The following is a 22,897-nucleotide window of genomic DNA, read 5'->3' as shown; positions in this document are numbered from 1 at the left end:
AGGGAGATGAAGAGGGGAAGAAATGGAAAGGTCTGATAACAGTTTGTGATCCATCTACAACCTTGAACTATACAGAGCTTTGTGAAGCACAAGTTTGCAACTCATTTGGGTAAACCACTACCTGACAGTTACTTGTCACAACACCTGTCAAGAACTAATACACAGTTTCCTACACTCAACTATCATACTTAATATGGATATTCATATGTTTTATGGCAGAACTAGCATGACTTTGAGGTGTATTCTCATCCCTATTTGGGCTATTTCATGATTCTTGTATATGCATTATTTACATTTCTAGAATCCACGAAACCACGATTGATGAATCACATCAGGATACGAGGGTACCCGTTTGTAGACCTGAGTCAGTCCATTATTTTGCTGTGTGCTTATCATCCACAAAGTGCTAGTATTCAGGTGAGAGAGACCACTTCTCTCAGCAGAGCAACTCGGCATCACACTGGCTTTTCAGTTTTCCAGCTTCACCTCACTTCGCCCGCCTGCTGTCCCATCCTGCTTGACCACACTGCAGTCCTTTGTTCTGTGATGAGGCTCACTGAACCATGTGCTTCAACTCCTTTGCCATAGCTGTTCATCTTCTTGGAAAGCTTTCATCTTGTGACAATCTCATTCTCACCCTCTGTGTTGCATTTCAATGTCTATTGCTTAGAGCCCTGCCTTAAAATCTACGTCAAACATTGGTCTTGCTCAGGTATGATTTTCAGATATCACTCCCTCTATCTTCATCACAATACTTGTTAAAGTATACTTTTTTTCCTTTATTCATTTCTGTAATTTAATGTAGTATCTAAGATGGCTGGAAAGCTTCTGGTTCTCTTCTAGGTTCCAGCTACCCAATATAGTGTCTGTGGAACCAATGATGAATACAGCAAGTAACTTTCCATTTCAAGTCCCTTAGCTCTTTGACGAGAAGATATTTATCCTGGGGTGCTGATATGTGAGGAAAAGACAAATAGATTTGTTTCATGGTCAAGACACAAATAGCTATGTGTCCTTGGGCAAATTGCCATGATCCTGAGCCCAGGTTTCCCTTTGTGTTTAATGAAGCCAATAATAGTCCACCTGACCAAATTGATGGAAATAGCAAGAGAGAGATACAGAATGTAAACTTCTGAGCACAGTACCCATCACACTACAGGTGCATAACTAATGCTAGATAAATGGCTGAGTCTGAGAAATAAAGCACATAGTTATTTTTTTCCCTTTGTGTGTTTTCAGAATGTCCCTACCTCTCTATAACTACCATGGCTCCAAGCAAGAACAGGAAGCAAGCGCATGGAAGGAGGTAAGTCTTCTTTAGGTGCTCACTTTGTAAATGTGAGGTCAGACATGAGAGAGGACGAGATGGTAGTGCTTGTCCCAGTCATGTAAGACAAGGCATTCCACCACGCTAACAGGCATTTGAAAATGTTGATGGATGGAGATGTCGGCTGGTACACATTGTAGTCAAAGGCTTGATCATTGGATGACAGTCATAGTTTGGGTCATATTGCAGCAGAGTCCAGGATGTGAGACAACAACGTGGAAGAGGTCGCTTGGATAGCTATCTTAGGTGACAAGTATAGGGACGCTCCTAAATGTTGAGATGAAGAAGTTCCACTTGATTTTGTAGATGTTGGTGAAAATACTGAGCCAACTAACAGTACAAAAGGTGGACTAATAAAGAGGAAACTGAAATGTTTTCCCAGAAGATCCCCAAAGAGGTAAATCTTCTGTATGGGTCAAAAACACCCATGTTAATTGAGGAAGGTTGAATGTTAATGTTTCAGTGCAAGGAGTCTCTAAGCATGGTTCCTTGGGAACTAGCGTGTGTTCTTCCTTGAAATGGAGTTTTTAATCCCTGCCACACAGGAACTTGCTTTAGTAGAGAGAAAAAGACACCAAATCAGAGGCTGGTTAATTCAAGTTTACACAACCACTTTCTAGTTCCTTAGTGTCTTCCCATGAATCAGGTTTTGTGCTAATGTCTAGGTAGGATAAAGGCACATCCCCTGCTCCTAACAGGACTTGTTTTCCCCTGGGAAGCAAGACCACTACACAAGTGACTTTGTAGTCCATGGCTAAGAGCATGTAAGAATGGCACAGATCGCAAGTGACACAGACACGAGGAAGAAGACATGGAGTAATGGAAGGTAAATGGTGGAACAAGACTTCTCAAGAGGGTTTCTGTGGTGATTATAAGGAGTGACAAAGATAAAGAAGACTGGAGTCTATAAAACATGGATGTGCACATGTATTATAGTATTTGGATGGTATGTATCTGAATCTGCTTTCTGGAAGTATGATAATTCATTAGAACAAGATGTCCCATGCCTCAGTCTCCTCACCACAAAATTGAGAGGACTGTCAGGGACTACCATATTGGGTTGTTGTGAAAAACAAAATGAGGGGGCAGAAAAGTTTTTCTGTAAAGGACCAGGTGGTTAAATGTTGAGGATGTATAGTCTCTATTTCTCAACTACTCAGCTATAACACCTCAGTGGACAGCAACCGTAGACTCTAAGACAGTCAATGGGAGTGACTAAACTAAACAAACTTACAGAGAATACTGAATGGTGCCTTTATATTTGTTATGAAATGTCATTGTTATTTTTCCACCATTCAAAATCATATTTTTTTTAACTCTCTAGCTATATAAATCCAAATGGAATGCTGGATTTGGTTTGTAAATCGTGTCTTCCAGTCCTGATATTGTGAGGACTGGATATGTCATTATTATCCACTGTATTAGTAACTTTTCTCATTGCTGTGACAAAGTATCTGACGTGAAGTCTTGAGGGAGGAAGGGTTTATTTCAAATTCTGTCTTGAGGGGATCCAGTCCATCACGGTAGGCAAAGCATGTTGGGAGGGGGAGGCTGCCAGTCACACCAAATGAGTGAACAGGGAACGGGGCTGATACATCAAAGCTCAAGACAAGCAATCGGCAACTCAGTTCTTCTAGCAAGGATCTACCTTCTAAAGGTTCCACAATCTTCTTAAACATTGCCACCAGCTGGAGACCAAGTGTTCAAACACATGAGCCTATAGGGACATTTAAAATTCCAATTGTAGCGTCAACCCATGACGTAAGTGGGAAAATGGAGTCTAAAGTATGAGTCTAAAAATTCATAGCAGATGACAGAAAAGGCTTTCTGCCATGTGGATATTCATTCACTGCTTTGCTCTATCAAAAACAAAGTGTTGCAGCAGGGCAAGATACTGACACTGAGTCCCTTCCTTACCTCAGATTTCTCTCTACTTGACCAGCTTTTTGTGTGTGTTATTTTTGGAGCTCTCAAGATGACAAGCTATTGGCAAACAGAGAAACAGAAGAAAAAGGGAACTGAGATGAAGAAAATGTCCTTTTGAGAGAGCACTAGTTGTTATCTTGGGTTCTACTCCTAATCCTGTACAGGAATGAATCAAGCTTTACGCACAGGCATCTGAGCATGAAAAATGAAGTCCATGTTATACACCATTCACCCCTAAACTACTCAAGCTTGGTACCATTTGGGGCAAGAGTCAGTGCTTTGAGGAGAAAAAAAAAGGTGTAAATCACTGCATGAATGAAATGAATAAATATGAGTAACAAGAAACAGTTCTTAATTTGAAGTCATGCTCTTCCCATAGCCCGAGGAAAGGCATCTATTACATCCGTGTTGTCTTGTTTCTTTTAAGACTTTGGAATACAGTAAGCTCATTTCCTTTTCACAGATTTTTTTTTATTGTGAAAAGAGTGTTTGCATGTTATACAAATTTTCTGTTTCTCTTTCTTATACCCTAGGATAACTCAAAAGCCATTGTACAGCCAAGGAGCCTCAACAGACTCCCTTGGCTCGTTTCCCTGATTACTTCTAGGCCTTGTTAATAAAGCATCCATATTCATCTTTGGAAATTCACCTTTGACTTCCCTGATTAGTATCCCTAGGTGGTCTACATAGTGGCCCACTCCTTTAACATGGTGCGTATTTACCCTCTGAGGTTCTTTATGCTTTTCCAATTATATCTTTTCCCCCACTGTGGGTTTAAGTCATTGCAGTTTCTGGAAGTCAAAGCCTGTTTATATGTCTGTGTCTGAGCTATGCTGTTCTCTTAGGATTGTTATTTTCCATCCAAGGCCATCTTAAATCATGTGAAGACAAGACATGACAATGGAGACAATTTGAAGAACCTTTGTAGCAACCAGATCTCTAAATTCTTTCTTGCTTCTTCCAAAGACCAGGATCATCAATTATTTTGAAGAGTAAGCACTGTACCAGGGGGTGGTGAGTCCAGTTGATTCTACAGACTCCAGAGAACTGAGCATCCTGTAGCTCAAGATCCAACAATGGATTTTCTTTCTGTGAAGGTAAGAACCATGACTGAACTCCTAAAGCACTATGTAGGAAGCACAAAGCAGGGTGTGAGCAAATAGAGGTCTCCATAAAGATCTGGGGAGGGACGGGAGAAGGAACCATATCAAGCTCCTAAACACTGGCTTGTGACACTTGGATCTTGAGGGTGAGAAAGATTTGAAGATGCAGAAACAGTTGAAAAAGTGAGTGTGGAAGAGTTTGGCTGTCAGAATTGTCTGTGCAAAGGCAACAAGATGGGAGAATACTGGGCTTTAAGAGAGAACTGAGATGAGGCATGCTGGGAGCAAGGAGTCACTGGAAAAAATACAAGTGGGGAGGTCAGGGACAGATGGTGAGTAAGTAGCATGCAGAATCACAGATGCCAAGTTATCCATAGACACACACACACACACACACACACACACACACACACACACACACACACAAACCCAAACCAAAGAGCAAAAACAACCCTACTCTCCTGATATAAACTGGCCAGGTAGCAGCTGGCTAAGTACCCAAACTTGAACAGGATGCTGCTAGTGTACTTTCTGCAACCAACAAGGTGATCAATGCCTTAGAGTTGTCTTCCAGACCTTTGGCTTCTATGGCCTTCTGCTGACTTATTACTAAAAATATCTATGTAGGAAGTATCATACCCTTAAGTGGAGTAGGAGGACACTTGTTAATAAGGATATGAAAAGCCTTCTATGTCCCATTTTCTCAACAAAGGGCAGCTTTCTTGCCCTTTACAGTCAGTGGGAGCATGGATCATGGACTTCCGCATGGCTTTTGGCAACTGCCTGGACCACAGATATTCACATGATCTCTAGTATCAGCACATACCATGGACTTCAGCATGGTCTTCAGTGGCAGTACAGACCATGGACATCAACATGGCTTTCTGTTGCAGCATGGGTCACAGACACCATCATAGCCCTCAGCAGTAACACAGGCCAAGGACATCAGCATGGCCTCTGAGGAAGCATGGACCATGGACACCAATATGGACCTTAGTGGTAGCCCAGCTCATGGACTTCAACATAGCTTTAGGCAGCAGCACTGACCATGCACATCTCCCAGAACCTTGGTGGCAATATAGGCCACTGACAGCCCTCTATCCTTTGTCCCTCCTACCCCCAACAAAAAAGAAACGGCTTAGACAGAAAGTCATTGAAAAAAACTCTCCTATATTATGATAAGGATGTTGAAGAGTAGCTCTATACAGTTGATGGCTTTTGCCAGGATGCAGGTGGGGGAAGGACTCAATTTTTCTTTAAGGGGCTAGCCACTGGGAGTTTGACCATGATCCAGTGAATATATGAACAATACAAATCAGACTGTGTATTTTTTCCTCCTCCTCCTCCTCCTCCTCCTCCTCCTCCTCCTCCTCCTCCTCCTCCTCCTCAGGGAACTGAGATCAGACTAGCTGTTCCCTTTTTTGGGAATGGAACCGTGTAGGTGTTCCCTGGTTATATGGAACTTTGCAGGTGGGTTTAAGTACCCGCCAGCCAGGGAGGAGAGGGTGGGAGCCACCCAGACCTTTGGAATTTGCCCCATGTGAGCGCCAGATATTGGTGAAATTATTAAGGCCATTCCACATAGTTAAAAGGATATTTATTTAATGGCGTAACTTACAAATTAAGGGATAGGTAGGTAGCGGGTCTAGGGAAGGTGTATTGCAGTCCAGTGGTGTTCTCTAGAGCTCTGCTCCATCCACCTCCACCCTTCAGGGCCCCAGAACAGAGAGAGCACTCGCTCGTCCATCCAGATCTCGGGTCTCCAGGCACCTCCCCTGGCCCTGCCTCGTAGGCGTGACAGTTGCCAAAGTCTCAATGGGGGTTGGAACTTCCAGATCAAAGCTGGAATGGCTACCCACTACACTCCTCCTCTCCCTCCTCTTTCTCTTCTTCCGGGAGGTCATAAGGGTTGGGGGACAGACCTGGGAGGACTGGGAAGTTGCTATAGTAGGGGTGCAATTTCAATTCCCAAATAATAAAAAATGTTGGGAAAATATTAATTAGAAGTATTGAATAGGCTGGAGGATATTCCTCTGTGTGTGTGTGTGTGTGTGTGTGTGTGTGTGTGTATGTGCATGGTTGTATTTGTATGTTTGTATGTGTGTACCTGTACACCTATGTATATTCATCAACCTTTCAGTGAATGAAGGGTGTTTCTAGCATCTTTCCCTCAAACTCATGTGCCCTTTAAAGGAAAAAAATTAGAGACACTAGGGCAGTAAACAACAACAGTACCAATAACAAAATTCTCAACTCTATAAGAGAATGACAATAGAGTATTGCCTTACTATATATAATCCCCTTGGGAGACAGTGCTTAATTGGCTAAAGATGGTCCTCAGCACTAGTACTGATTGGTTTCTGATTTGATGCTGAGTTCCATCACCTGTCATTGTTCCTCTCAAATAGTATGTGGATTGCTTCTTACATGTATTTAACTAGCATGTTCTGAGCCTACACGAGACATCAAGAATTGTGCTATGTACCTAGGTCTATTGCTGCAGTATTAAGAATAGTCAAGTCTTGCAATCAGTACAGATGCCCATCAATAAGGGAATGGACAAAGAAAATGGGATGTATATACACAATGAAGTATTAGTCCACCATTAAGAACAAAATCACATCTTTAGGAAAATAAGTAGAACTGGAGATTGTCATATTAATCAACATGAGTCAGATTCAGAAAGACCAGTATATATCTTTTCTCAACTGTGTGGAATCTACAAAAAAAAGAAGGAAGGATGAAGGTAGATGTGTATTTGGGAAGAGAAAGATAAGCAAGAGAATGAGAAAAGGAGGATAAATGTGAGAAATAAAGGCAAATCAAAGTACCTTATCTCTATGTAAAAAAATGTCAATGAAACCCAGTACTTGGTACAAGCAATATACATTAAGGAAAAAAAATCACACTATGTGGCAAAAAAGGGATAATGGGTGGGAACGCAGGTACATGATTTTAGATGTCATATCTTGAAGACCATATATGTAACAGGATAGACACAAACATGCATTTTTAAAATTAACTTATTTTTCAAAACATTCATGCAAGCATGGAGTAGATTTTGGTTGCCTTCCTCCCCCACCTTCTTTAGCTTCCTCTCCCAACTCTAATCCCTCTTCCCACCAAGTCCCATCCAACTTCTATGTCTTCTTATTTTATTTTAGTTTCTGCTTTGTGACCTGCTGGGTTTAATCAGGGTCACTAACAGGGCTGTGAAGTTATCTACTGGAGTATGAATAACTTATCAGTTGCTCCATCACTGAAGACAATGTCTTACTCTTCTTTAGCAGCCCTTGACTACTAGTCACTCTCCTGGGTGGGACCCCATGAACCCTTCCTCCATTTATCACTGAAGGTTTAGGGTGTTGGTTTTGTGCAGGCCATGTACAGGCAGCCCCACCTCCAGTGAGTTCATGAATGCCACAGTAACGACATGCCTATAAGACTGTGTTCCAAAGCATTCCTCTTCATTACCTGGCTCATACATTCTTTATGCCCCTTCTTCCACAATGCTTGTTGAGCTTGGAAGGAGATGATGAGTGTCCTGTTTAAGGCTGAGCATACAACAGTCATTTGTTCTTATCGCCTTGGGCAGCCACATGTCTCTTCATTAATTGGTGTTCATTGCAAAGAGAAGCTTCTGTGGTGAAGGCTGAGGGTAGCACATGCATATAAACCTAAGTATTTAGGAGTCAGCTTGAATACATATCAATTTATAACAAATGTACATTTTTTTAGTGCTGTGTAGGTAGAAGTGGGCACTAAACACCCTAAAGTCTAGAAGATAGTGGCTTATCCAGCCTGGACAGAGAATGTTGGGAAGGGCCAAGGAAGATCGTCTCTAAAAGCTGACACATCAGTGCAATTAACTTCTTCTTTTCCTTGGTCCGGCTTTAAAATCACAGCCTTTCAAACCTGGCACTCTCTGAGGTCAATGCACCTATCAAACTTAATTGTTGTCACTTGCTTCATTATCTGATCTCCTTCGAAACTTCAAAGGACAGAGGCTATTTCTAAATTGCTCACCATGTGTTCATGCTAGCATGTAACAACATCCGACACCTAATAGGTGCCTTATAACTACTGGTTGCATGTTAGGGAAGAAAATATTAGCATGTGAATTTCTACCCGTTTCCTGTGAGTGCCAAAGGGAAGGTTGGTGTAACTTTTAATGACTGACTCCGGCATTCCTAACTCCAAAACAACTCTGGAGAAAAGCACCATGGAATATTTGGACTGTGTGGAGACTTGAACATCAGTTGATGCTATGCCCCATTCCACAGATAGAAAACGGAAGTTCAAAGAAGTTACCTGTTAATTTTAGCACAAGGTCACCCATGTAATTAGTGGCTCAGCAAATCTACAGGCCATGTATCCAAATTCCTTCATGTGAGCCACATGTAGGGGAAGCACAAAGGACTGTGGAAGCACTGACTCCCTTTGCCGAAAACCAGAGCATGTTTGGATAATGAAGAGTCTCATCCTGCAAGTACGGCTTTGTTTAATGTGATAGGGTTATGTTCTACAAAACTCCAAACATTTCAGTCATGTTCTCTTCAGTTCTAGGTAATTGCTTTAGGCAGGTGTGTGTTCCTGCTTGTATAAAGAAAAAAGAAAAAAGACCCTCCCTTTTTTGACTGATACCTCAATTAGGCCCCAGAGGGGAATGTTGGTAACAAATACTCCAATTGTAACGTTCCCTTGAAAAGTGAGGCATGAAATCCTTTAGGGATCCCAGTGTTCTTTCAGAATTCATTGTGACCCTGTAGAATTAAATTCTAAATAACTTTCAGACCTAACTATGTTAAGAGGAGTGATTGAACAGCTTAAAAATATTATTATTGGGTTTTTTGTTTGTTTGTTTTTTAATTTGGGTTTCTTTGTGTAGCCCTGTCTGTCCTGGAACTCGCTATGTGGACCATGCTGGCTCAAACTGGGAGAGCTTGCTTCTGTCTCCCAAGTACTGGACTTACAGGTGTGCACTACCACTGTCCAGCTTAAAATATTCTTTTAAATGAGTTTTCATATTAAGAGGAAGAAGTGGTCTATATTATATGACTTGAGAATGAGTTTTAAGGAACCTTCAATTTCTTCTCTCTCTCTCTCTCTCTCTCTCTCTCTCTCTCTCTCTCTCTCTCTCTCTCTCTCTCTGTGTGTGTGTGTGTGTGTGTTATGTCTCTAGGAATGCTCATGCACCATAGAGCACATGTCATAGTCAGCGTACATCTCAACTTTTGGGACTTTGTTCTTTCCTTCCATTGTGTGAGTCCCATGGACTCAGCTCAGGTTTCCAGGCTTGGAGTACGTACTCCAATCTGCTGAGCCATCCTCCTGGTCCTTATGGAACAATTTGGAAACTAACAATAGGAAGACAGAATGAGAGCAAAAGATTAATTAGAGAACATCACATATAGTCCAAATGACAAACTTTAAACAAGCACACCAACAACAAACCCTAAAGCAGTGGTTCTCAACCTGTGGGCCTCGACCCCTATAGGTATTGAACAACCCTTTCACATGGATCACCTAAGGCCATCGTAAAATATAGATATGTACATTATAATTCATAACAGTAGAAAATTACAATTATGAAGTAGCAATGAAAAAAACTATGATTGGGGGAATCACCACAACATGAGGAACTATATTAAAGGGTCACAGCATCAGGAATAGTGAGAACCACTACCCAAGAGCAATAGAAAATATAAAAACTTTCTTGTATTATTAAGGAAAATCCACAACATCTAACATGTATTAAATACTTATTGTATGTTGACTAGTGTAAGTTATAGGAGTTGATGTGTACAAGGTCCACAATACCCTGGGAAGGCAAATTATTACCCTGATTTTGTGGAATGAGGGTCAAGGTGATAGATGAATTAAGTGTGAGCCTTGCATACACAAGGACCTGAGCTCAGTTCTCCAGAACAAAAGCCAGACATCGTGGCACATGCTTATTATCCAGTGCTAGGGAGATGGAGGCAGATGGTTCCCAGGGCCTCACTCTTCCGTCAGCCTAGCATTTTTCAGGCAAATGAGAGATTGTCTCTCAAAAAACAAGATGGACAGCACCTGAGGAATGACAGATGAGATTGTCTGCCATTGGCAGACATGCACAAACACATGCACCTGCATACATGCACATGCATGCTCCCTCCCCCCAATACTCCTACTAGAATAAAACGAGTTAAGCCCAGTGGCAAATACCTGGAATGCTACTTAGGACTACATATTGATGTTAGTGTGAGTAACATAGTGAGACTAAGATAAAGGGGGAAAAAAGAACAAAAACAAAAGGCAGTGAATGAGGCTCAGAAGTCCAGTGAAGTTTGCTCGTGATCACAGAGAGGAAATCATTGAGTTTGTGTTCCTGTACAGGGACACACACAGATATTTATGGGCATGTATTTCATCAAAGCATTGACTACAGTAATAGAATCTGGAGACCATCCAAATCCTGAACACTTAGAGATGGCCTCAGTGGCCAAGCTAAAACTGGAAAACGCAAACAAAGCACAAAGCGGATGAAGAAAATTGTTTTAATCCCTGTCTTCAGAAATAGTCATAAGGGTATGGCAGTGTGTATCTTTGCTATTTTCTTAGCAAATAGCAAAACTTTTCTATTTTTTTCTTTCTGACCCAAACTTGGAGTCATACTGGATATATTGCTTTGCGATCTGGCTTTTCTGTGTAGATGATACCACACATTATTTTCAAGTCATTAGGTATTCATCTATTTACTTAAATAGCTCCCTGGTATTTTTATATTAATATATATTATGACTTGCTCAACAAAACTTTTATCATGGACGCTATTCTCTTTTAACTATTATTCAATGATGCCTCCCCTGTCCTACTTCATCACTTATAGGAAGTAACTGACTCTCTAAGACCTTTAGTCATATGTCTGTACCAATTATGCCCATGTGATCTCTATTGTTTATGTCACCAATCCTGAGTAGTAGTAAAAAAGAAGCATTTCTTTAGAAGTGTAATTGAAGGTCTCTTAAAGCAATCCCTCCTTCTGCATGTCTTTATCTATATAATCATGTAATTACATTGCACTTCACTAAAACTCCACAAGGAGAACTTCTGTGAATCAGCATCATAACCTGTCTTAGTGTGTCTATTGCTGTGACAAGTTACCATGACCACAGAAGCTCTTACAAAGGGAGGCATTTAATTGGGGTTTTCTTACAGGTTCAGAGGTTTAGTCCATTATCATCATGGTGGGAAGTATGGTGACACATACAGGCAGACATGGTGCTGGGGAGGTAGCTAAGAACTCTACATATGGATCTGCAGGCAGCAGGAAGAGAGAGACACTGGGCTTGGCTTGCGCATTTGAAAACCTAAAGCCCATCTTCAGTGACACACTTCTTTCAACAAGGCCACAGCTACACCAACAAGGACACACCTGCTAATAGTGCCACTCCCCAATGACCAAATATTCAAATATAAGAGTCTATGGGGCCACTCCTATTCAAACCACTACATACCCCGACATGACTGTAACATGTCTTGTATTTAATGGATGATCAGCAAGTGACCATGGGAACAAAGGAATGCAGTATCATGTTTCCAGCATTGAATAATTAAAAAATTCAAATGTTAGTTCGAAAGAATTTTGATAACAATTAAAAGAAAAAGAAAATGTTTATCAGTAATTCCAGAGAAAAATGGAGAGGTCATACAAATCTGTGATAGAATTTTAGTTATTTTAATAATGTAGGCCTAGGTGAATCAAAATCAAAAGGGTTCTGTGAAGAGGCAAAAAGGATAGGTGCTTTATTTAAAATGACATCATAGAATATTTTTTTTTGCCAAATTTCCTGCAATATTTTAGAAAAGGTAACAAATACCTGAATTCTCCTTTATCAACCTATTTCCAACTTTGAGATGATTTTGTTAGAAAGTGGATTGTATAGGTGTTTTTCTTAAACAATGTGCTTCCAGTATTGCTGTGTTGCCAGAAAGTAGTAAATTCTTAGAACCATACAATGAAGTAAACACTAGTGTAGTCTCAGTTTTACCACACTGTGGCCCTGAGATACTCAGTAGCTTGCTCATGGTAACCAGCTAGGAAATGTCAAGGTTAGGAATTGGGGTAAGTGTGCTGGACTTCAAAGTTCATGTGGCTTATGACTAAGTATTAAAACTGTTAGAGACTCAAACAAAAAAAAATCAGCTCATCAATAAATAAACATTTAAATACTCTCAAGAGACAAACTATTACCTTTGAGTCAGTGTATGCATTTATGAAGTACCAGTGAGAGAGTGTGTGTGGTAATTCCATCATGACATCATTTTTTTTTTTTTGAATTTAGGAACTCATGAACTTATGCTGTAGATTTCTTCTCCATGGAAATACCTTTCTATACCCCCTTCACTCATGTAAGCATACTATCCTGCTTCCTAACAGTTTCTTCTTCAAATCTCCACCATAATATTTAGCCTCATGCTGCTGGGTTCCCTTAGAGAAAACGTTTCACCAACCTCCCTAAGTTCTGTGTTCATGTGGCATAGTGGCCACCACATACGCGTTTACATTTTTCTTCAATGAGAGCCTTTGTTACTCTTTCACCACAAACATTCTTCAGAAAACCCCAAACCCCAAAATGAGCATTGCAATTTACTGCTGCTATAGAAATGTGTAAATATAATGTCTGTGGTTACCCAACTCTTCCTTCAGAAGGCTTTCTTTCTTAAAGTCAAACAAATATTTAATTTGTCACATTCATAAAGCACTTATTGTCATAACTTCATTGTGACATATTTGGTGTCATGACAGCCGGGACAGAATGCTTCCTATGGTCCTTAACAGGCTCTCTTCTTTTGTCCCTTAAAACCTCTCTAATGAAGAATATAATACCTTATCCTGGTTTTACGGGTACATCTTGCTGCTTCTTTGGAACAATAATAATTCTTTATTCATTCTTTTGTCATGCAGAAACTATGATCTCTTATGAAACTTGCTTCCCATCCCATTCACTCTATCTTCTGCTCCTCTCCTGGATACTCTTTCAGTATTTCTTCTTTGTATAAGTTGTCTTCCATATCCAGCCTAGATACCACTTTCTTCTGCCTCAAGGTGGCTTTTAGTCTTCATGTCTTTATCGTTCCTAATCCAATAATATCCAAGACTTTCCAGCATATGAACAATTCAGTGTGTCTTTATCTAAGCTTTCCAAAGTGGAGAACCTATTGGCCTGTTTGGGAGTCAGGTATCTATCTCTGTTTCTAAGTTGGAAAGGGTCACACAGAATATGGCCATGATGATCTCAGAAAGGAAGCTGTGTTGAATGCTAACACAATGGATAGGACAACTGTAGTACCTTATGACTCTTCCATTCTGCCAAAGTCTAATCAATACACTAAACATTTCTCTTGTGTATTCTTATTTTTTTTTCATCCCTGCTCTTTTGGCTTTTATGTATAGAGATCTTGGAGTACCATGGTAGTTTCTTTCTTGATCTCCTTGTTTCTTATATGCTCATCCCTACCCTCCATGCTTATGTATACTTTAGATCTTTGACTTGGAAAACTTCAAGTGACCATACCACTTTCCTAACTCTGAGTCCCCAATGCTCATCAATTGCTTGAGAAATAAAATGCAAATGGAAAGATTATTCTATATATATTCCTTGGAACCAAACCCCTTTCTTCATCTTCTACCCCCCTGCTCCATTTCCCTCAATGTTTTGAGTGATTTGCTGTTCATAAGCCCATACTTCCTCAGCTTCTTTGTATCCCAGGAACTTTTCTAGCTCAAATTTATTGTGTAGACACTCCTTGACTTACCATAAGTTACATTCAGACACACTCATCGTAAGTTGAAAAATGTCATAGGTTGAAAATGCATTTAATGCATTTTAGCATACTGGCATTTTAGTTCATGCTAGCTTCTCTGAAACATGGTTAGAACATAAACCTACAGTTGGACAACATCATTTAACAGAAGTTGGTTTTATAATAGAATGTTCAACATCTCATGTAACCTTTTGACTACAGTATCCCACATAATAGTGCTTGTTTCTGTCTGTGATCACAAGGCTACCTGCTGCTATTGAACATTGTAAGACAGGATCACACCATATATGGCTAACCTAGAAAAAGAGATGAGAATTGAACCTTCCAAGTATGATTTCTACTGAATGCATAATGATTTTTCATTGTAATGAGTGGAAGCATAAAATGGCATGGTTACAAGATGAGAGCCATCTGCACATCTGACCACAGTACTAATGGGGTTCATGGAATGGCTGTTGAGTGAATAAAGGTAGGGGATGCAGAGATGGTCAGTGGTTAAGAATGAATGGTGATCTTGCAGAGGACCAACTCAGTGAATGAGCTATGAAGGGCCATGTCATACTACTGGAATAGGCCTCTATTCTTGACATTGGCATTATTATTCTTCCATCTTAGCAAGTTTTCCTAAATGCCCTTCCTGAATCCCTAGGTACCCATGAAAGTTATGCAAATTATAATAAAAAGTTTAGTTTCCCTAGCAAAGCACAGCTTCAGCAAAATGTCATCTTATTCTAATTTTTATAAAATGAAATCAATTTAACATTGCAGCTTTGCCTCATGTTCCTTAGAAAAACTAATTGGCACCTTCAATTAACAAATCTGGGAAATGTTGAAATAGTTTTAAAACAGTATTTTTAAAAGACATTGTACCATCTCTTTGAAGGCTGCTAGAATTAAATAATTGATGTAAGAAAAACAGAACTGCCTTAACATTTGCAAGACTCAGTTTCATTATCTGTAAAATGGAAAGTAATAAGTGTCTTAGGTACTTTCAAATTCAAATGTTTATATAGATTTAAACTACATCAATTTTTATTTTTCTTCCTTGCCATGTCAAAAAGATCATGATCAATATCCTATCTTTTTATTTCTATTTCCTAAATCAGCAATTGTATACTTGTATATATTAAAGGATAAAAAAGTATTTTTTGATTGACTTACTGCCAAAATCCTAAATATGTGAAAAAGAAGATAAAGCTAGGCATGGTATCATTAACTAAATGTAAAACTCAAAAGGGGGAAGAAAAATTATACCCAAGTAGATAGGTGACAACTTATAAGACAAGGATGAGTAAATGCATATTTACAAAAGATAATGGGAAAGATCATTGCAGCCACATAGTTGAGCACTGATTAACCAAAATTCTAGATGGCAGAGAATTAGATGGAGACACAATGGAATGAGCATCCTTTTAGGTTCAATTATAGAGAAAACGGTGGAGTAAAGCAGAAAGAAGAACAGGGACAAAGACTATTGCTTCCCAATGAACTCACCCCTCCCACCTTGATACCTACTCTTTAATTCAAGACTAAAAATGATATGACCCACAACAACCAGGGTAAACTAACCTTGGTAGAATGATGATGATAATGATGATGATGATAATGATGATGATGATGATGAAGATGATAATCAAACATTTTCTGACATCTTCCATGTATAGTGACAAAGGGCATAATGAAAAGAGAGATGACAGGCTAAGGGAAAATGAACGTATTGTTAAGTGTTGCAGAGATGTCTTAGTGGTTAAGAGTGACTGCTACTCTTGCAAAGAATCAAGCTTAGAGTTCAGTTCCCAGCATCCATATCAGCCTGCTCACTACTAATGGTCACTAGAGCTCCAGGGGATCTGATATCCTCCTTTGGCCTCTTAGTGTCCCTACACACATATATATGCACTCACACACATGCATATAAATAAAAAAATTTAAATGTCAAATAAAGAGATTTGTGTTATCTTTCTGTTGTAACAAATATCTGAAATGGTGAGTTTGTAGAAAGCTAGGCTTTATCTTGACTCAGAGTTTTATAGATTTTAGTCTGTAGTCATTGGCCTGCTCAGCTTGTGGTAGCACATTATGGCTAGATCCTATGGTGAAGTAGAATCACTCACTCATGGCTGGGAAATGAAAGGGTTCCATTATGCCCTTCAACATCACATCCAGTGATGTAAAGACCCCCTGCTAGGCCATGCCTCTTAAAGATCCACCCAATATCATCAGTTTGGGAAACATGCCTGAAATACATGAATTTTTTGGGGGGGAGGGAAACATTCGAGCTTTAAACTATAAAAGAATATAGAATGAATTAATCTATATTAACTTCTTTCTTCTTTTAGGATCAAATGTATTTATATTAGAAGACAAGTTTTCTAAGTGCTAATCATGTGACTTTGGACAAATTTTTAAACATTTCTTAGTTCAGATTTATTATCTCTAAAATGGGAAAAAAATGGTACTTAGTTCACAACACTATTGTGAGCATTAAATAAAATATATACAGAAGTAATTTGCAAACTACAGTGTATTGTGCACATGTGAGACTTCAAATACTAGCTAGCATGTTACTCAGCTGTTAAATGGTCATATGTAAGCAGTAGTGGATACATTGAATATGGGTAGTAAGATGATACTTGATGAAGGCCCAGTGCGTAGATGAAGTAAGAGAAATAATGGGAATGGGTTTACATAGGGTCTTCTAGGTCATTGTCTTCATACACATCGATGCTCACATAGACTAAATAAGAAGCCAGTATAATATTGTGAGTCCAGGAGTAGCATAAGCTATGCTTTAAAAAGATCAGTTAGCCTGATGAGCCTAGGTAGATTATAAGGTGAAGAGAGGAGGGGGAAATCAGGGGAGTTTTCCAGTGATATGGGTAACAGAAGATGATGGTTCAGGTAGGGATGGTGATAGTAAGGCTGATGAGAGAAGACAGTGAATGGACTTTTGTAACAAATGGAATATGGGATATGAAGGAAGTGGGGAACCACACTGGAATCTTAGTGTGGTCTATGCACAGCAAAGACAGGCTGCTATCCTATGTGGTGTGGAGGCTGCAACGGGTATAGGTTTGGCAGGGAGAAGGAAGAGTATAATTTAGGATATATTAAGTTTGAGGGGTGGGTTGGGTATCCAAGTAGATTCATCTGGTAGTGATGTGCCTATCATATTCTAGAGCTCTGGAAATGGGGCTGGACAAGAGACTTAGGTGTTGTGGATAGAAGATAAAGGCATACAAAGAACCTCAGTACAGTTGGTAAGTGTCCTATGAGTAGTTTCACCAAGATTATTTTACTTTTTACGTGAAGTGTGTGTGTGTGTGTGTGTGTGTGTGTGTGTGTGTGACAACATGCTTGTAGATAGTTGTCAGAGGACAACTTCAAAGAGTCATTGCTCTCCTACAACCATGAAGGTTCTACAAACTGAACTCAGATTCAGCCTTTACCCACTGATCCATCTTGCTATCCCTATTTTTATCCCACTTTCATGTAAGCCCATGAAATAGAGGTTCTAAGTGCTTTTCCTCTCTGTTGATTCCATCTCTCTGTCCTTCAAAGGACTATGCATTCATATCATGCCCTCTTGTGCTTTTCTATTTTTCTCTGTTGCTTCTATTTAGTTTCTAAAGTACAGCAACTGACATATTTTGTTGGGACTTTGGTCCAAGCTACAAAGAAAGACATGAAGATGACAGATATAGGAAATGAATTCACAACCCTGACTCTGAGAGACAGATGCACTGACCACTGAGAACCAGAGATAAGATTCTTGCACATCTGCCCACAGACTGAGGTGTGACTCAGAACTACTGCCATCAACAAGGCCCCTGTCATGAGTGTAAGTTAATATGGTCTGTACTTTCGTGGGACCAAGCGCTTGTGGTTTTTAAAGAGGATACTGGAGGACCAGCCAAATTGCTTTTTTTTTTTTTTTTTTTTTTTGCTTTCAAAAAGTAAATACTGTAGTAGGGAACATCATTGCTTATCTTTGAGAAGCTTTCAGATGTATGCAGGAAAAATGAGAGAGTTGATAGATGGAAGAATTGCTTAGAAAAAATGGCTCCTATTTAGTTATTTTGTTTCAGATTAAATGTTACATCATCTCAAGGTCTTCATTGATTTCCAGGGGAATGAACAACAAATCCATGATGCTCAAGAGTATAAACAAGATTTATTACTGAGACAGCAGTGTATTTCATTTGTAAAAAGCTATCAGAAAATAAAAGCAACACTACCAAAGAACATTTCAGGCCAGTGATGACCTTGACAAGATTCTCTGTGTATTTCTATGTGTGTGCTTATTTTGTAGAAATGAGAATGTAAAGTATTTATGTGCAGATTTCTCTTCTCCTTTGGCAATAGCGCTGAGGGATTTCAGTGTTTCTAGGCACTGCCTACAGTATTGTTTGGGAACTTTCATCTCTGTCTTGGCTATCTTATCCTGGTGGGATTGTAGCAGGTTGCTTTTGTCTTCTTTCAGCATGTAGGGCCAGATGCTCTTGTTGACTTTACATTTCCGGGACTGAGAACATGAGGGCTTTAGAGGACTAGAGGGTTAAAGGGTTTACTGGTCAAATGCATAACAACAGCTATAGGGCAAGAATCAAAAGCCAGAACCAGGACTCGCTCCTGTCCAGTGCTCTCTTACTAAATCTCTGAATTACATGTGTGGTCAAAGCTGGGGAACACATTACCAAGGGCATCTGAGGAGGACATCTAGCAGAGCTCTCCTGTGTTGTTTTTAGAATTTTCAGTTTTACTTCAACCCTGAGACCCCAAATTTTCACAGATGGGTGAGGTTACAGGGTGGGGTACGTGGAGGAGGCAGCTTTGGGAAAGGAGCTTTTGAGCTCAGGTTTGCAAAACCCACAGTTGTACAACAGCTCAGTGCTAGCTAACACCCTGGGGTGTGCAGAAAGCTGCTAGGAGATTTCATGGCCACCTGGAGTCTCAATTCTGCTTTCACAACATATCTGCATGGCCCTGCCAAGCCTCACCACTGTTCCTCATAATGCTTTGAACATTTTGACTTTCTGAATAGTCAGGGTTGATTTTCCTTTTGAGTTTAACAAGCTGGAGTATTTCCTGAGTTACCCTCTAAGCCCCTTGCTGTGAAAGAAGACAGATATGCTCGAATGGCTTCAGATCTCACTCAACAGTGAGGAATGGGCAAGGATGGCTATGTGCTCTGTCCCATCATGTAAATGAGACACGATCTTCCACGTTTTCACAGCTGTGACTTCCTGAAAACCAAATTTGGCCATGCCACTCCCTGTCTAACTTTTTTTCCCCCATGACTTTAGGATCAAGGCTCACCCCTAGCATGGAGTGCAAGGTCCCCTACAGCCAAGCCTTTCAATACTTCTATATCTTCACTACCACATTGTTTTCAGCAACACCAAATTTCCTGTAGGTTCTTGATAGAACCATCCTACATTTTCATTTAATTCTTCCCTTCTGGAGACCTGGTTGGCTGTTTTCTGTCAACTTGATACAAGCTGATATCATCTGTAAAGAAGAAGCCTCTATTGAGAAAATTCTCCCAACCAGATTATCTGGTGGGGCAAATTCTTGATTAGAGATAGATGTAGGAGGACCCAGCTCACCACGGGTGGTATCCCCCAAGAGCAAGTGGTCCTGACTCCTGTAAGAAAGCCAGCTGAGCAAGATATGAAAAGCAAGCCAGTAAGCAGCACTCCCACATGGCTTCAGTTCCTGCTTCCAAGTGCCTGCCATGCTTGAATTCCTGTCCTGATTTTCCTCAGCGATGGATTGTTATCTAGAACTGTAAGCTGAAATAAATACCACCCCCCCCAAGTTGCTTTTGGTCAGTGTTTTATCACAGCGGTGGAAACCCTAGCTAAGATGGAGCCCTTCTTTTCCTCATAGGTAACCTCTCTTAGCTGCCTTTGGTGATCCTTCCCTTTATTTATATAATGCTAAGATTTTGTGTAGTGGGACGTCCATGACAGCAGGTTCTACATCCAAGAATTTAAAGAACTACAGAGTGAACAAAGAAAAAATTCACCCACACACAACATGTAAATTTGTTTTTTTGTTATTCCCATGCAGTATGGTATAGAAAGTACATACCAGTTATGTTCTATTAGGCACTGTAAGTAATCTAGAGATGATTTAAACTATCTGGGAGGTCACACAATGATTATATATAAAACCAGCATCATTTTATAGGGGAGTTGAGCATTCTGGCATTTTGGTATCCATGGTGCAGAATAGGGTGAGGAATGTGTCCTGGGGCCAGTTTCCTGCAGATACCAAGGAACAACTGAAATCTGTGATAATTTCTAAAACACTCTTAAAATCTTCAACTGCATAGTAATCCCTACTTTAAGTCTGCATTCTGTGGGAGGCCAGCTCTCACCTTTTGAAGGGTTCTTTTGAGAAGGGGATAAGAAAATATTAGAAAGAGAGACCTAGTTGACAAGAAGAAAGACAAACACAAGATAGCTTCAGAAGGGCCTGGATTACTACCCAATGGCCCCTTCCATTTATTCAAAAGGGCTTTTTATAACAATGCCAAGAGGCAAGGCAAAAGACCTTCCCCTTGCAAGATTAAAGCACACTGCACAGCTAAGTGTAGACCCTTCTAAACACCTGGTGACCATGTCTGTGGCCAAATCATCCCCTTATCCAGCCCTGCTGGGTAAAGCAAGCTCAGATTCTCAGACCCTGAGTTAAGTTCTCACTAGGAAACCTCTATGGGTCACCACAGTATTCCCAACACAGATCAAAGATCTTTCTCCCAGTAGCACATTCCAAAACAATGGATGCTTGCTAAACATGCAGCATTAAAAAGGAAAGCACATCAGTTAACTTAGAAAGGGTCCATTGCTTCTCATCCCCAACTGCAAATTATCTGGATGGCATTGATGGTTTTTCTCTAGTACTGCACTTAGGATATTTACTTAAATATTGGCAGTGATAAAAGGGTGGGTAAGAAATTGCACATTCATCAAAAGTAGGCAGCCTGATAGAAGTACATAAGCATGGTACTCATCTCAAAATTAAATTACCATATGTACAGGGTTTGATTTGTCATTTATGTACTTGTATATTTATATACCCATCATCCTTAATCACCTGCAAGAATGAATGAATGCATTTAAAAACAAATGTTTTCAACATGAGCTAATGGTTAATTGAAAATTCCTTGCAGGAGAAGGCTCAAGACAGTATCAGAGAAGACAAAGGCTTTTTAAGAGAACAGCAAGACTCAGCACTAATATACATTCTGAGTTTCGTTCAACCTAAATAAATTCCTGGTGTGATACTGCCAATGTGTTCTTTTTAAAGGATGATATACAGAAAGACAGCACAGCTTATGAAACAGGGTATGGATTTGGCATTGGGAAATGTGTTTGACTCTCCACATAGCCTGCTCTAATTGTATAACAGGAAATTCATGTCATGTCTCCGAGTCTCTTATCTCATGTCAAACTGAGAATAATGGCACAATTTTGCTATTGGATTGTAAAACCATAAAACCTACAATAATGCTTTGAGATACTACATAGAGCTCTTTTGCATTACTTTTTTCCAACCCACATAGCTATCTCATGAAAATAAGGTTTTTTGAGCTCTCAAAATATTGTTCTTCCTACTACTACCTTTATCACGACTACTACTCTTGATGACAACAATAGTAGCAATAGTTAATATTGCTTGAAAGTTTACCATATGCCTGCCATATTTAAGCTTTTTGCAGGAGTTAAGCATTTGTAACTCATAATACTGTTATGGCATATCTTCCATACTTTCCCTAGTTGTGTAGATAAAGAATTGGCAGCCCAGAGAGGCTAAGTCACTTGTGCAAAAGCACATAACTTATAACCACAAGGCCTGGAATTTGAACTCAAGCATGGACCCAAAAGTCTAAGCATTGGGCACGTTCCAGCCCCTGTCTAATAATAATAGTGGAGTCCATTGTGACCACAGCTGCACTCTGTTTTGTTTCTTTCACAGTGATGACCTCATTTCATCTCTGCAGAAGTTCTATGAAACAGAAGTCATTGTCTGTAGTTTACAGCTGTCAAACTTGGGTCAAAAAGATTAAGGGATTTGCCCAAAGTCACACTGCTCCCAACTAACAAACTCAGACCTTCGGCCTTCCGTGGTGCTGATGAGAAAGTTCTCCTGTTTTGTTTCAGACTTCACACTAATTTTCACAGGAGAAGCTAACTCTGGGGACCCTGACTTAGGATGGAGCATTTTGATCTGTTTGCAGTCTTCTCCCTTTTCTGTCACAGTCAGTCAGTGATGCGACTCATTTCTGCAAGCACCAGGGAGCTTTGTGAGCTTGGACCGAGCTACAGTGGGCTTCCATCCCAGATGTCACCAGCATTTGAAGAAATTAGCCTGGGAATATATCCCTCGGTGAACTCAACTCATGATGTCAGGGTCACCTTCTTCCCAGGTGCTGATCTTGTCTTTAGCACACTTCCCCCGAGGCAAGCGTGTGGTTATCCTTAGACAGAGCATGCCCATGTCATTACTTTCTCTAGATTTTAAGCATGAGCCCTCTCTCCTCCCGGCTGCAGCTTTGCGTACTCCACACCTGGCCCTGATTAACCTGTCTCAACTGCTCAGCCTGCTGTCTCTCAATAATGTCATCTCATACTGTCATTGCACCTCATGCTCAGCCACTCTTTTAACTAGTGCTCACCTCTTCAAACTCTTGTCTTGGTTGACAAGCGTCTCAGCTTAGGTT

The 22,897-nt window shown here is 40.1% G+C and overlaps 1 long non-coding RNA gene across 1 annotated transcript; it reads left to right on the top strand.

Moving 5' to 3' along the window:
* The first annotated feature begins 300 nt into the window (after positions 1-300).
* Positions 301-21,462, top strand: LOC143269650 (uncharacterized). Its single transcript, XR_013046228.1, has 4 exons — positions 301-417; positions 1,240-1,306; positions 4,220-4,350; positions 21,347-21,462. It is a non-coding gene; the product is annotated as an uncharacterized LOC143269650 (long non-coding RNA).
* Positions 21,463-22,897: the final 1,435 nt, after the last annotated feature.

This window comes from Peromyscus maniculatus, chromosome 20, assembly GCF_049852395.1.
Source record: "Peromyscus maniculatus bairdii isolate BWxNUB_F1_BW_parent chromosome 20, HU_Pman_BW_mat_3.1, whole genome shotgun sequence".
Classification (NCBI taxonomy): Eukaryota; Metazoa; Chordata; class Mammalia; order Rodentia; family Cricetidae; genus Peromyscus; species Peromyscus maniculatus.
Note: the sequence above shows the minus strand (reverse complement) of the source record. Positions and strands in the feature narration are given on the sequence as shown.